This window comes from Triticum urartu, chromosome 3, assembly GCF_003073215.2.
Source record: "Triticum urartu cultivar G1812 chromosome 3, Tu2.1, whole genome shotgun sequence".
NCBI lineage: Eukaryota > Viridiplantae > Streptophyta > Magnoliopsida > Poales > Poaceae > Triticum > Triticum urartu.
Genome location: NC_053024.1, coordinates 512,577,053 through 512,588,020, shown reverse-complemented (window position 1 = coordinate 512,588,020; position 10,968 = coordinate 512,577,053). Strand labels below are relative to the sequence as shown.

General features: G+C 46.0%; 1 long non-coding RNA gene across 1 annotated transcript; it reads left to right on the top strand.

Moving 5' to 3' along the window:
- The first annotated feature begins 3,612 nt into the window (after window positions 1-3,612).
- On the top strand, window positions 3,613-4,257 carry LOC125548591. The gene is made up of 3 exons (XR_007301126.1): window positions 3,613-3,840; window positions 3,975-4,028; window positions 4,131-4,257. It is a non-coding gene; the product is annotated as an uncharacterized LOC125548591 (long non-coding RNA).
- The last annotated feature ends 6,711 nt before the right edge of the window (window positions 4,258-10,968 follow it).

Here is a 10,968-nt window from a genome sequence, read left to right as displayed (position 1 = left end):
AAGCTTCTCACAAATCAGAGCTTCTCACAACAAGCATGATGGTTTCGATAGGGAACATACCACCTTTGGGGATGAGACGATATCCGTTGCCTCTTATTGCTTTCAAAAAATTTCTAGTGTCAACATAGAACAACAGGAGTGTGGTGTTCAATCTTGGAATTTTTCGGCGTTCGTTTGGCCTTTTTATACATTAACTGGATTTTATAGGCATTTTATGTGCATAATTCAAATTTGAACTACAAGCACATGCTCCAATGCACCAAAGTTGGTTGAAAAATCACATGTGTGTCCTTGGGTGAATTTCTAGGTCCCACGCAAGAGATGGGAATGAATTTCAAACACCATGGCACTGTTGATTGCCGGCAAAACATTGAGATGCCTGGTTTTTAAATTCTAGTAAATCCAAAACTCCTCTGAAATTCATGAAACTTGGCATGCTATAATGGAGAGGCATCAACATGTTGTGTTAAAAAAATTGTCCCATTTGGGGCAGATTCGGGTATATGCTTCTCACAAATCAGATCTTCTCACAACAAGCATGATGGTTTTAGTAGGGAACGTCCCACCTTTGGGGACGAAACAATATCTGTTGCCTCTTATTGCTTTCAAAAAAATTCTCGTGTCAACATAGAACAATAGGAGTGTTGTGTCAATTTTTGGGATTTTTCAGGGTTCGTTTGGATATTTTTATGCATTAACTGGGTTTTCTAGGCATTTTATGTGCATAATTCAAATTTGAACTACAAGCACATGCTCTAATGCACCAAAGTTGGTTGAAAATCACATGTGTGTCCTTGGGTGAATTTCTAGGTCCCATGCAAGAGATGGGAATGAAATTCAAACACCATGGCATTGTTGATTACCGGCAAAACGTTGAGATGCCTGGTTTTTAAATTCTAGTAAATCCAAAACTCGTCTGAAATTCATGAAACTTGGCATGCTATCATGGAGCGGCATGAACATGTCGTGGTGAAAATTTTGTGCCATTTGGGGCATGTTCGGGTATAAGCTTCTCACAACAAGCATGATGGTTTCGATAGGGAACATACCACCTTTGGTGACGGGACGATATCCGTTGCCTCTTATTGCTTTCAAAAAAAATCTCATGTCAACATAGAACAACAGGAGTGTTATGTCAATTTTTGGGATTTTTCGGGGTTCTTTTGGACATTTTATGCATTAACTGAGTTTTCAATGCATTTATGTGCATAATTCAAATTTGAACTACAAGCACATACTCCAATGCATATAAATTGGTTGAAAAATCAAATTTGTGTCCTTGGGTGCATGCTTAGGTCCCAGGCAATAAATGGGAATGAATTTCAAACACCAGGGCACCATTGATTGCCGACAAAACATTGAGATGCCTGGTTTTTAAATTCTAGTAAATCCAAAACTCGTCTGAATTCATGAAACTTGGCATGCTATCATGGAATGGCGCCCGACATGATGTGGTATTTTTCGTGTCCATTTTGAGAGAAGGCGCACTCGAATAATGACAGCCAACAAAGGCATTTTGAAAAAATAGCTGCCACTTAATATCTCAAACGTTTGTATAATTCAAAACGTGTGTGTTCTGTTAATCATGCACGTGATGCCACGTGTCTTCGTTTTAATGGTTGTATGAGGTGTCGTGCGGACAGCTTCTTGACCTTGACTAAACGGGAGGCGTGCGAGCGTAGTCCGCTGCGCAGGCTGACCGAGAGGCGTGCAAGCTGTCCTCCAATGTGCAGGCTCACTGGGAAGCATGCGAGCTTTACGCTGCACAGGCTCACCGGGAAGCGAGCCCTTTGACTTCCATGGCCGCCCGCCTTCCTATCCATTAATGGCGCCAGAGCCGCTGTTTAATACGGGCGGCCTTACTGTTCGCCTCCCATTCCCCTCCCCCCGTAGACCTCCACCACCATGGCGCAGAATGATCATCTGCCACTAGTCTTCAAGTTTGGTGAAGTCGACTCCGAGCCGGAGGAGATAGAAAATAAGGAGGAATGGGGCCTCATGGACATGGCCCAGAACGAGCTGGCCGCGGTGGTTGCTGCCCCCGTTCCCGTCCCAGCTCCCATCCACGCGCCCGCGCCAGCGACCATCCCCGTACCATTGACGGGCTGGTCGCCGAGCACTATCGCTGAGCTGGAAGCCACGGGCATCAGTGAGGTCTCCGCGGACCCGCGCGAGCTCGTGTACATGCCAGCGCCAGCGCTCGTGCCTGTGCGCGTGTGCGCCCCTCCACCCACCGTGTTGTCGGCCCCGTGCGTTTGGCTGCATCCACCGCACCCGTGCGTGCCCCTCCACCCACTGCGGCGCTTGTCCCCGTGCGTTTGGCTGCACCCGTCGCGCCCATGCCCGTGCCCGTGCGCCGCCCCCCCCAGCGGCATGGGACGCTGCCGCTGACCGCTACCTCTCAGCGGCGCCAGTTGCCGTCCTCCCGCGCCCCGCCTGTTGATCGCGCGACGGCATGATGTTTGATTTACAAGTGAAGAACATTTTGTGCTGCCTTGAGACTTCAACAACGGCGTCCCAGAGGACGACAACGACGGCGCGGCATGCCGCCTCTGCCGCCGCCGAATATAGTTTTTTGGGGGTTTAATACTGTATATCGAATTCTCGATCATATTAATATAAATTCATAGCGTGACTGAATGAAAGATATGGTTTGAACGAACTTGTGTTTTTCTCTCTTAATGTATAGACTTATCAAATGATTTTCTTTTGAAAAAACGTCAATGGTTTCTCTCCCTAATAATAAAGCACGAATTGAGTCTCCGGGTTCACCGTCACAATGCGCTTCTTCTCGTGAATTTACGCATTCACTTTAAATTTAAATCATAATCAAGGTGGTACTAAATTTTGAGCTTCATGCGTCGCCTGATCGAGCACGCGATCGAGCATCCTCCCGTCTCGTACCTCCGGCCCACCTTGAGCTATCCACGAAATTAAGTAATTTAGGTCAGGCCTTTCTTTTGACGTCTCACGCATATGGGCCAAGTTGGCCCGTCGCTTGAGGACCAAGTTGCTGCAAAAAAAACCCTGTGGTTTCAGAGAATCAACCCGCGGTTCTTTCCGTCGCCTCCCGATCCCAGCCGCCAGGAGGCGCGATCCCGCGCCATGCTCGATACGGTGCCGCGCCGGCCGCCGGCTGACGATGGCGATTGCAGCGCCCTTCGCCACAGTTTCGCTTCAACTCCTCTCCTCCGCGTGCCCGAGCTCCTCGTTGTGTGCTGCCCGGGAGCGCTCGCATTCAATGCAGAACATCGGGGGACGGAACTTGCAGGACCCAGATCCATGCGTGGCGATGGGGAGGTCGTCGGTGACGCGTATGAAGGACGGAGTGCGGCTTCCCGGGTGGATCCATGGCGGCCCCTGGGCAGAAAGGAGATATGAGGTGAGGGAGAAAGAATGGACGGTGCGACGATCTCGGCAGGAACTCGCCGAAGCCAGGTGACGGTAGACAGGCGCAGGAGAAAGAGGGATCCGGCACGGCGGCGTGAAGTCCTTGCAGGTGGATGCATGTTGGCTTCCTCCGGCTATCACCGACGTGCACTGACAGGTGAGGAACAAAGAAACATGGTGAGTGTTTGAGGTGCCTTCTTTAGTTTCAGAATTGTCTAACCCTCTAGGTACATATTAGTAGGATGGAAAATACTTCTGCACAACATGGCCTTGAAATACAGAAATAGATTATGTCTTTTGTTAGACTAGATTGTTGCCTATGTTATGTTGTTTGCAGGCTATAATTGTTCACGGAGCCATGCAATTGGAGCTGAGGAAATTATCTGCATGGAATGTAAACAAGTGTTGAGCCAGTGCAGAGGGATGATCCTCAATTTGTTAATTGCAGAGGTATGCCATTTTCTCTATTTTCTCGTCGCTTGTTCAAAATTCCATCCATAGAAGAGTTTCTCGTGAGATGATTCTTTTGTGAATTATCCGTAAATTGCAAATAATATGGTAATGCTCTATGTCCGTGCATACAGGCCCACATAAAGTAAGGTCGATATGTGTTTATTTGACGGTACTCACGCTGTCAGGTTAGTTCCTTATGATGGGTTGTGATGTACATGAATTTAACTACCCTTCCAGTGCTGCAATTAAACTCATTTTCATGATGGAATAAATTTCTGCATCAACAGGATTGAATCTGTTGTCGGTAAAGAAAATGTTGGCTCGGATGTTATGGGCACAACCGGTGAGATGGTTGTTGTGTGGATAGAGAATCAGCTCCATGAAAACAAAACAAAGGAGCCGATATTGCAATAGGTTAACCAGGTTACTTTCTGATTTGCCTTGCCCTATACCATTCTCTGATGCAATGTAATTCGTGAAAGAAAGGTAACAGGTGACAATACTTTTGCCTTTTATTCCAGCTGCGTGAGCGTCTACGGAGCCCGAACAGGGAGTCAACAGTCAGCTACTGTCAGATCTCGAAAATGCGGGTTCTTTTATGACCACCATGGATCCCTCACCCCAAGTCATGATCCAGTTGCTGAATGTCCACAAGAAAATTTATGTGTAAGCAATGTTGCAGCCCAATCTCTCTCTCATACAGTATTCTATGTTTTGCAAGTTTGTGTTGGCCACCTATTTGTTAATATGCTTCTCAAGGTCTAAAAATACTCTCTCTATCTGTCTCTCTTTCTCTGTCATCCATCAAGCTCTGTTTTGCCAATCGTGCTAGCCACCTATTTGTTAATATGCTTCTCAAGGTCTAAACATATTTTATTAGATTTCTCACGCATCGTACAAGGATTATACTGAATAAATTTTAAAAGAGTGGAATCACATATCCAAAAGGCCAATTCATATAGAGGCAATGACCTACTGAACGTTGCTAATAATGATGCTACTATTTTTCAGAATAAACCCGAACCTACAGGAACCATATAGTAGTGGTGAAAAAATGGATAGAGTGATAAACAACTTTTGTATTTTTCTTATTCAGATTAAAGGGACCTCATTCCCCAAGCTACTCGACGAAAAATAAAAAGTATGCATGCGCCAATGAATTCCAAAAATTAATCCTCATGTGTGTCCAAATATTTTGTCTGAGAAGTCCGAATGTTCAGTGTTGGAAAAGTATACCTCCCGCTGATAGAACAAGGGAAAGATCATTTCGTTGATGGCGAGTTCACACTGATGCTGATCACCGGCGCGCGTTGGCAGTGTCATGCTGCTTGGTCGGCACTGCAACTACACAGCTAAACAGGAGGTAGGTGAGGTGGGCCTGAGATACTAAGATTGTTGATTTTTGTGTGTGTTGGATCCAGTACGTATCAGTGATATTGGTAGTTCTCTATAGTACTCTGTTTGTATTAGTTTTACCTTTTTCATCATGATTGCTTAGTTGCATTATTTTTGCTTCTAACTATACTGCCCTAATGTTACTATACTTCCCTGCTGCAGATGATAGCGTCTCAAACTGGACTTTTTGATCATTTGATAAACGTTTGGAAATTCAAGCGTGGTCCTCTTCTGCAACCTATGACCTATTACTTCTTAATTTATGGACTATAAGTTTCAGTCATCCCTATATCGTCAGGTAATATAACAAGGTTGTTGTTTAGATCATATAATCAAGCATGTCTTCTTATCGGAATTAGTGATTGCCATGTTTGTTAAATTAAAGTTTCACTTGTCAGATCAGTTTACACACATTGAATTTTACTTAGGGTACCTCTAAGGTTTTACCTTCTGCAAAGATATAACACCTACAGATGATCTGGTTTTTCTTCTTCTAGACCCCCATGTGTGTGTGCGTATATGTGTGTGGGTAACTAATTTGCCCCGTGTATAGGTACACAACGATCAATATGAGAGGGTGCTCAGCTACATATTGATCCTTGTCAATATACTGAATTTGTACAAATTTACTGAATTTACAGATGGAGCTATATGTCCTCGGTGATGTACAAGCAAACACTAAATTGTTGCTGTGTACAATGTCCCTGAGTAATTCCTGGCGCTACAAGTTTTAAAATAAAAAGATGATGGGTCTCTACCATATTCAGCCTCCGCTTTAGAATTTGATTTGAACTATAGGACAACCGGTTGCTTCTGGTAATTTATGCCACTAATTCTCGGTCCTTTGTGTGATCTATGTTTTCCTTGCGCTTTTGCTTCTTATTTACATATTGGTATGGTGTCAGGTTTACTTGCCTACAAGTTTGGTTCCACTTGGTACGGACACCGTGCTCTGCTGTCAGCATATCTGTAGTATCAGGATATTATTACGACCTTGAATGCTGAATTTAAGGATGTCTTATCATGTACTCCTTCCGTTCCAAAATAGATGACTCAACTTTGTACTAACTTTAATACAAAGTTAGTATAAGGTTGGGTCATCTATTTTGGAACGGAGGGAGTATTACTTTGACTCCCTTCTGAATTATGAGGTCATCCCATAGTCGTCCACTAATCTGGTGTCTGGTCCATCTTCTTACCCTTATCATCCTCTGTCCAATCTTGCCCTGACTGTGTACAGACTGTTGAATACTTCAAACAATGAGCAATTTGAAGTTCATAAATATGACAAAAATATCTGAAAATGGATTCATTTTTGTTGAAATAACAATGTGTAGAGTGGAAATGCAGAACTATGTGTTCCTATTTCAACAACTGGTATTGAATATATGGTCAACCTTCTTAGAAAAAACTACAAAGTCTAACCATTATTGTGTGATACATATGGAAAACTGTGATGTCTATTTTTCTAAAATATTTTTACTTTATAAAAAGTTTTAAACATGCCATAGCATTATGTTTCATATTTTTGGCCAAGACGCTCTGCGGGGCGATGGCACATGGTCGGCAAGGCAGCGTTCTACAGCGCACCAGCCTGTAACAGAGGCGGCACCCAAGGCGCAGCCTTGGCCTTTGGTGCGCACCGCGGGGGCAGTGCTACCGGCCGCCGGCACGGCCCCGGAGCTGCTTCCCCAGACGGTGGTGACCATGGCTGTGGCCCATTGGCCCCCGGCCGGGTTCCCTGCGGAGGCGCGCGGGTGGCGGCCTCTGACTTGAAGTCTTCTTGAGATTTGTACGCCGATTGCTTGGCCGTCGCTTTGTATTGTCACTACATGTACTGAAGATTAGTTATTTTGCTTTCACTTGGAGTGTTTGCTGATGCTGATTTTTTTGTATGTGATTTTCTAATGATTGTGTGTCTGACCAAGCATAGTTGCGCTTCTGACAATGTATTGGCCTTCCTTTGCTGCACCAAAGTTAGTGAATTGTTCACCATGCTTGACTTTGTTCTAAGCAGGGAAATTTGTGGTGATTCGTAATCAAACTTGCAAAGAACATCCTTACTTCTGATTATGTTTGAAGAGGTATGATGGATGGTTGATCTAAGACCTACTGTTTGATGTTTGTTTGCCTTTGCTTTCTAACCAGTGAGGGCTGAAGTGACTGAATCTGGAAGTTATTTAGCGATTGATGCTCTGTCCCAAGTTAAGCATATTCTACTTCCGGTCACTGACCGCAACCCTTACCTCAGTTTTAATTCCTTGAGGTACCTTTGTGATGCCTTTATTTTTCCATGTCATTATTGTGCCTGCCATATGGAATTTTGAGTTTGAGTATTTATTTCATATTTGGTCAGCTTTCTTATTAAATGATAGCCCTTTGTGCTCCAGTTGAGTTGATTAAATCTTTTTCATATCACCATAGTTGATGAAGCAAAAGAATTCTACCCTCTATTTGGCTTGGGGTAAATAAAATATTGCCTTTATCTTTTCTGGGTGTACTGTTGTAACACCCCGGATATAACTTTCCCAATTTATACTCCAACTCTTGCCATTTCCGGCGTTAAGTTATATTTATTTCTCGGGTTCGGGTCTTTGTCTCCGTGTGTTGTTTTCGTTTTCATGCATCTCATATCATGTCATCATGCGCATTGCATTTGCATACGTGTTCATCTCATGCATTCGAGCATTTTCCCCGTTGTCCGTTTTGCATTCCGGCGCTTCGTTCTCCTCCGGTGGTCATTTCTAGCTTTCTTTCGTGTGTGGGCATTAAACATTTCCGGATTGGACCGAGACTTGTCATGCGGCCTTGGTTTACCACCGGTAGACCGCCTGTCAAGTTTCGTACCATTTGGACTTCGTTTGATACTCCAACGGTTAACCGAGGGACCGAAAAGGCCTCGTGTGTGTTGCAGCCCAACACCCCTTAAATTTGGCCCAAAACCCACCAAACTCTGCTCCATGTCCTAGAGTGTTCGATCACGATCGCGTGGCCGAAAACCGCACCTCATTTGGACTCTCCTAGCTCCACTTATGCCTATAAATAGCCCCCCCCCCCGTTTTCGGATTATCTTCCCACTCGAAACCCTAATTTTTCCTGATCCGCCGCTCCACCCGCCGACGGACACGTCCGATTCGGGCCGGACGTGTCCGCCCCGCCGCCTCCGGCCAATCCGCCGCCGCCACATGGACGTGCGCCCACATCCCCGCCGCCAGGCCCGGGAGGCCCGTGGCCGGCCCCCGAGGCCCACGCCGCCGCCCGCCTCCACCGGCTCCTCCGCCGCCCGCGCCCGACCTCCTCTTCCCCGGCGCCGGCGCCAGGAGCTCGCCGCTCCGCCGCCACCTCGTCGCGGTCCGGCCGCCCGCCACCCGCGCCTCCTCTCACCGCCCGACGACGCCACCGCCCTCGCCGGCCGCCGCGGCGCCCGCCCCCCGCGCCTGCCTCCGCCGCCTCGGCCCCGCCTCGCCCTCGCCGTCCGGCGGCCTTCCCCCGCCGGCTGCTTCCTCGACGTCGGCGGCCGTCCTCGGCTTCCGTGCCGCCGGTGAACAGTGTCGCCCGCGCGATCCAGATCTGTGCTACAGTAAACCCTAGGGTTGACTTTTGCCTCTCTCCGTTAAGTTTTTATGCCTACTTTGACCGGCCGTATCTCCGCATCCGTAGCTCCGGTTTGGGCATATAATATATCAAAATGTTCGCCTCGACGAGTACATCATTTCATTCCATTGCATCATTTTCATTTGAGCTCATCCTGATGCCCTAAATGTTGTTAGAAGGAGGCTTCGTGAGTTAATTGTCAGATCTGCTAGTTCATCTTAGACTTTTGTCATTTTTGCCATGATTATTGTGTGCATGCTATGCCTGTGAGTCCTTCATATGTTTTGTTAAGCATTTTGTCTTCTTTCCATAGGTTCAACCCATGCATTTTTAGGGTGTGTGTGTTGTCTTGTGCAAGCTTGCAAAGAGAGGTACCTGAGATTGCTGATTTCAGGGACTTAGTGATTTTCACCAAGTCTGGGATATTTTAGTTCATGATGCTATATGTCCAGCTTGTTTCCTAGTGATCCGTGCCTCTTTTGAGGATGATCAGTAAGGGAGTTTTGATATTTATGTTATGCTCTATCCATCCATGTCTTTGTTTGCATATGTGGAGTGCTCTAGGTTGACTCAATCGAGCTCAACTTTTGCTTCGTTGTTAATCTGGGCAGACCGTCAACTTGTTTGCGATTTTGCCGATGCTACCGTTAGTGTTCCATGCATGCTATGCCTTTGTTCTTGCCATGTGTAGCTAGCATATTGTGCCTTCTCGCTGGTTATATGCTTTCCTTGCCATGACTTGCACCGTAGTGAGTGCATCCAGCTCGTTTACATGCCTTCGTGAGTTAAATTTCTGCATGTCTCAGTTTTCACTAAGTCTGAAAACTGATTGTGTTCGAGCTATGTTCGTGAGCTCGGTAGAGTATTTTGTGAACCCTTTTGGCCCCAGGTCACTTTGGGTGTTTTGTTAAGCTTGTTGAGTATCTCCATGCCATGTTCTTACTTGTCATGTTCAGGTTTTGTATCATGTTGTTTTGCTGCTCCGAAGAGGGCTTCGTGATCTGAAATTTCAGGCTAGTGTTAATTTCACTAAGTCTGGAATCTGTTTTGCGTTTGCGTTTTTGCCATGCTTGTTTGAACCTCTTAATGGATGAATTTGCCTATGGCTCAGTGTTAGTGTTTTGTTAACCATCTTGTGTACATCACTGCCATGTATTTTGTTTTCACGTTTGGTGGCTGTAGCATGTTCATTTCGTTGCATTTAGATGCCTACTTGCTGTAAATCGCAGACCGGCGGCATACCTTAAAACGCTTGCCATTTCCAAACCGTAACTCCGATTCCAATGATCTTTATATAGTTTTCAAGCGATTTCATCCCCTCTATCCAGTGGCACCCTTGGAATTCCAATTTGAGGCCAGGTTCATGCATTTCCTGTCATATCTTGCATTTTGCATCCCGCATCGCATCCCGCATAGCATATCATCATTTCATCATATTGCTTGGTCTTGCACGTGGTTGATTGTATCCTTGTTGCTTGTTTGTCTTGTTGGGTAGAGCCGGGAGACGAGTTCGCTACCGAGGAGCCCGTTGAGTTTGCTTGTGAGGATCCAGTCAACTCTGACAACTGTGCAGGCAAGATGATCATACCCTCGAAATCGCTACTATCTTTGCTATGCTAGTTTGCTCGCTCTTTTGCTTTGCCACTGCTACGATGCCTAACTTTTGCTTGTCAGCCTCCCAATTGCCATGTCAAACCTCTAACCCACCATGTCCTAGCAAACCGTTGATTGGCTATGTTACCGCTTTGCTCAGCCCCTCTTATAGCGTTGGTAGTCGCAGGTGAAGATTGGAGCCGTTCCTTGTTGGAACATTTATTTACTTGTTGGGATATCATTATATTGCTATGTTATCTTAATGCATCTATATACTTGGTAAAGGGTGGAAGGCTCGGCCTCTCGCCTAGTGTTTTGTTCCACTCTTGCCGCCCTAGTTTCCTTCATATCGGTGTTATGTTCCCGGATTTTGCGTTCCTTACGCGGTTGGGTTATAATGGGAACCCCTTGATATTTTGCCTTGATTAAAGCTTTTCCAGCAATGCCCAACATTGGTCTTACCATTTGCCACCTAGCCTTTTTCCTTTCCCTTGGGTTCTGCAGACTCAAGGGTCATCTTATTTCACTCCCCCCGGGCCAGTG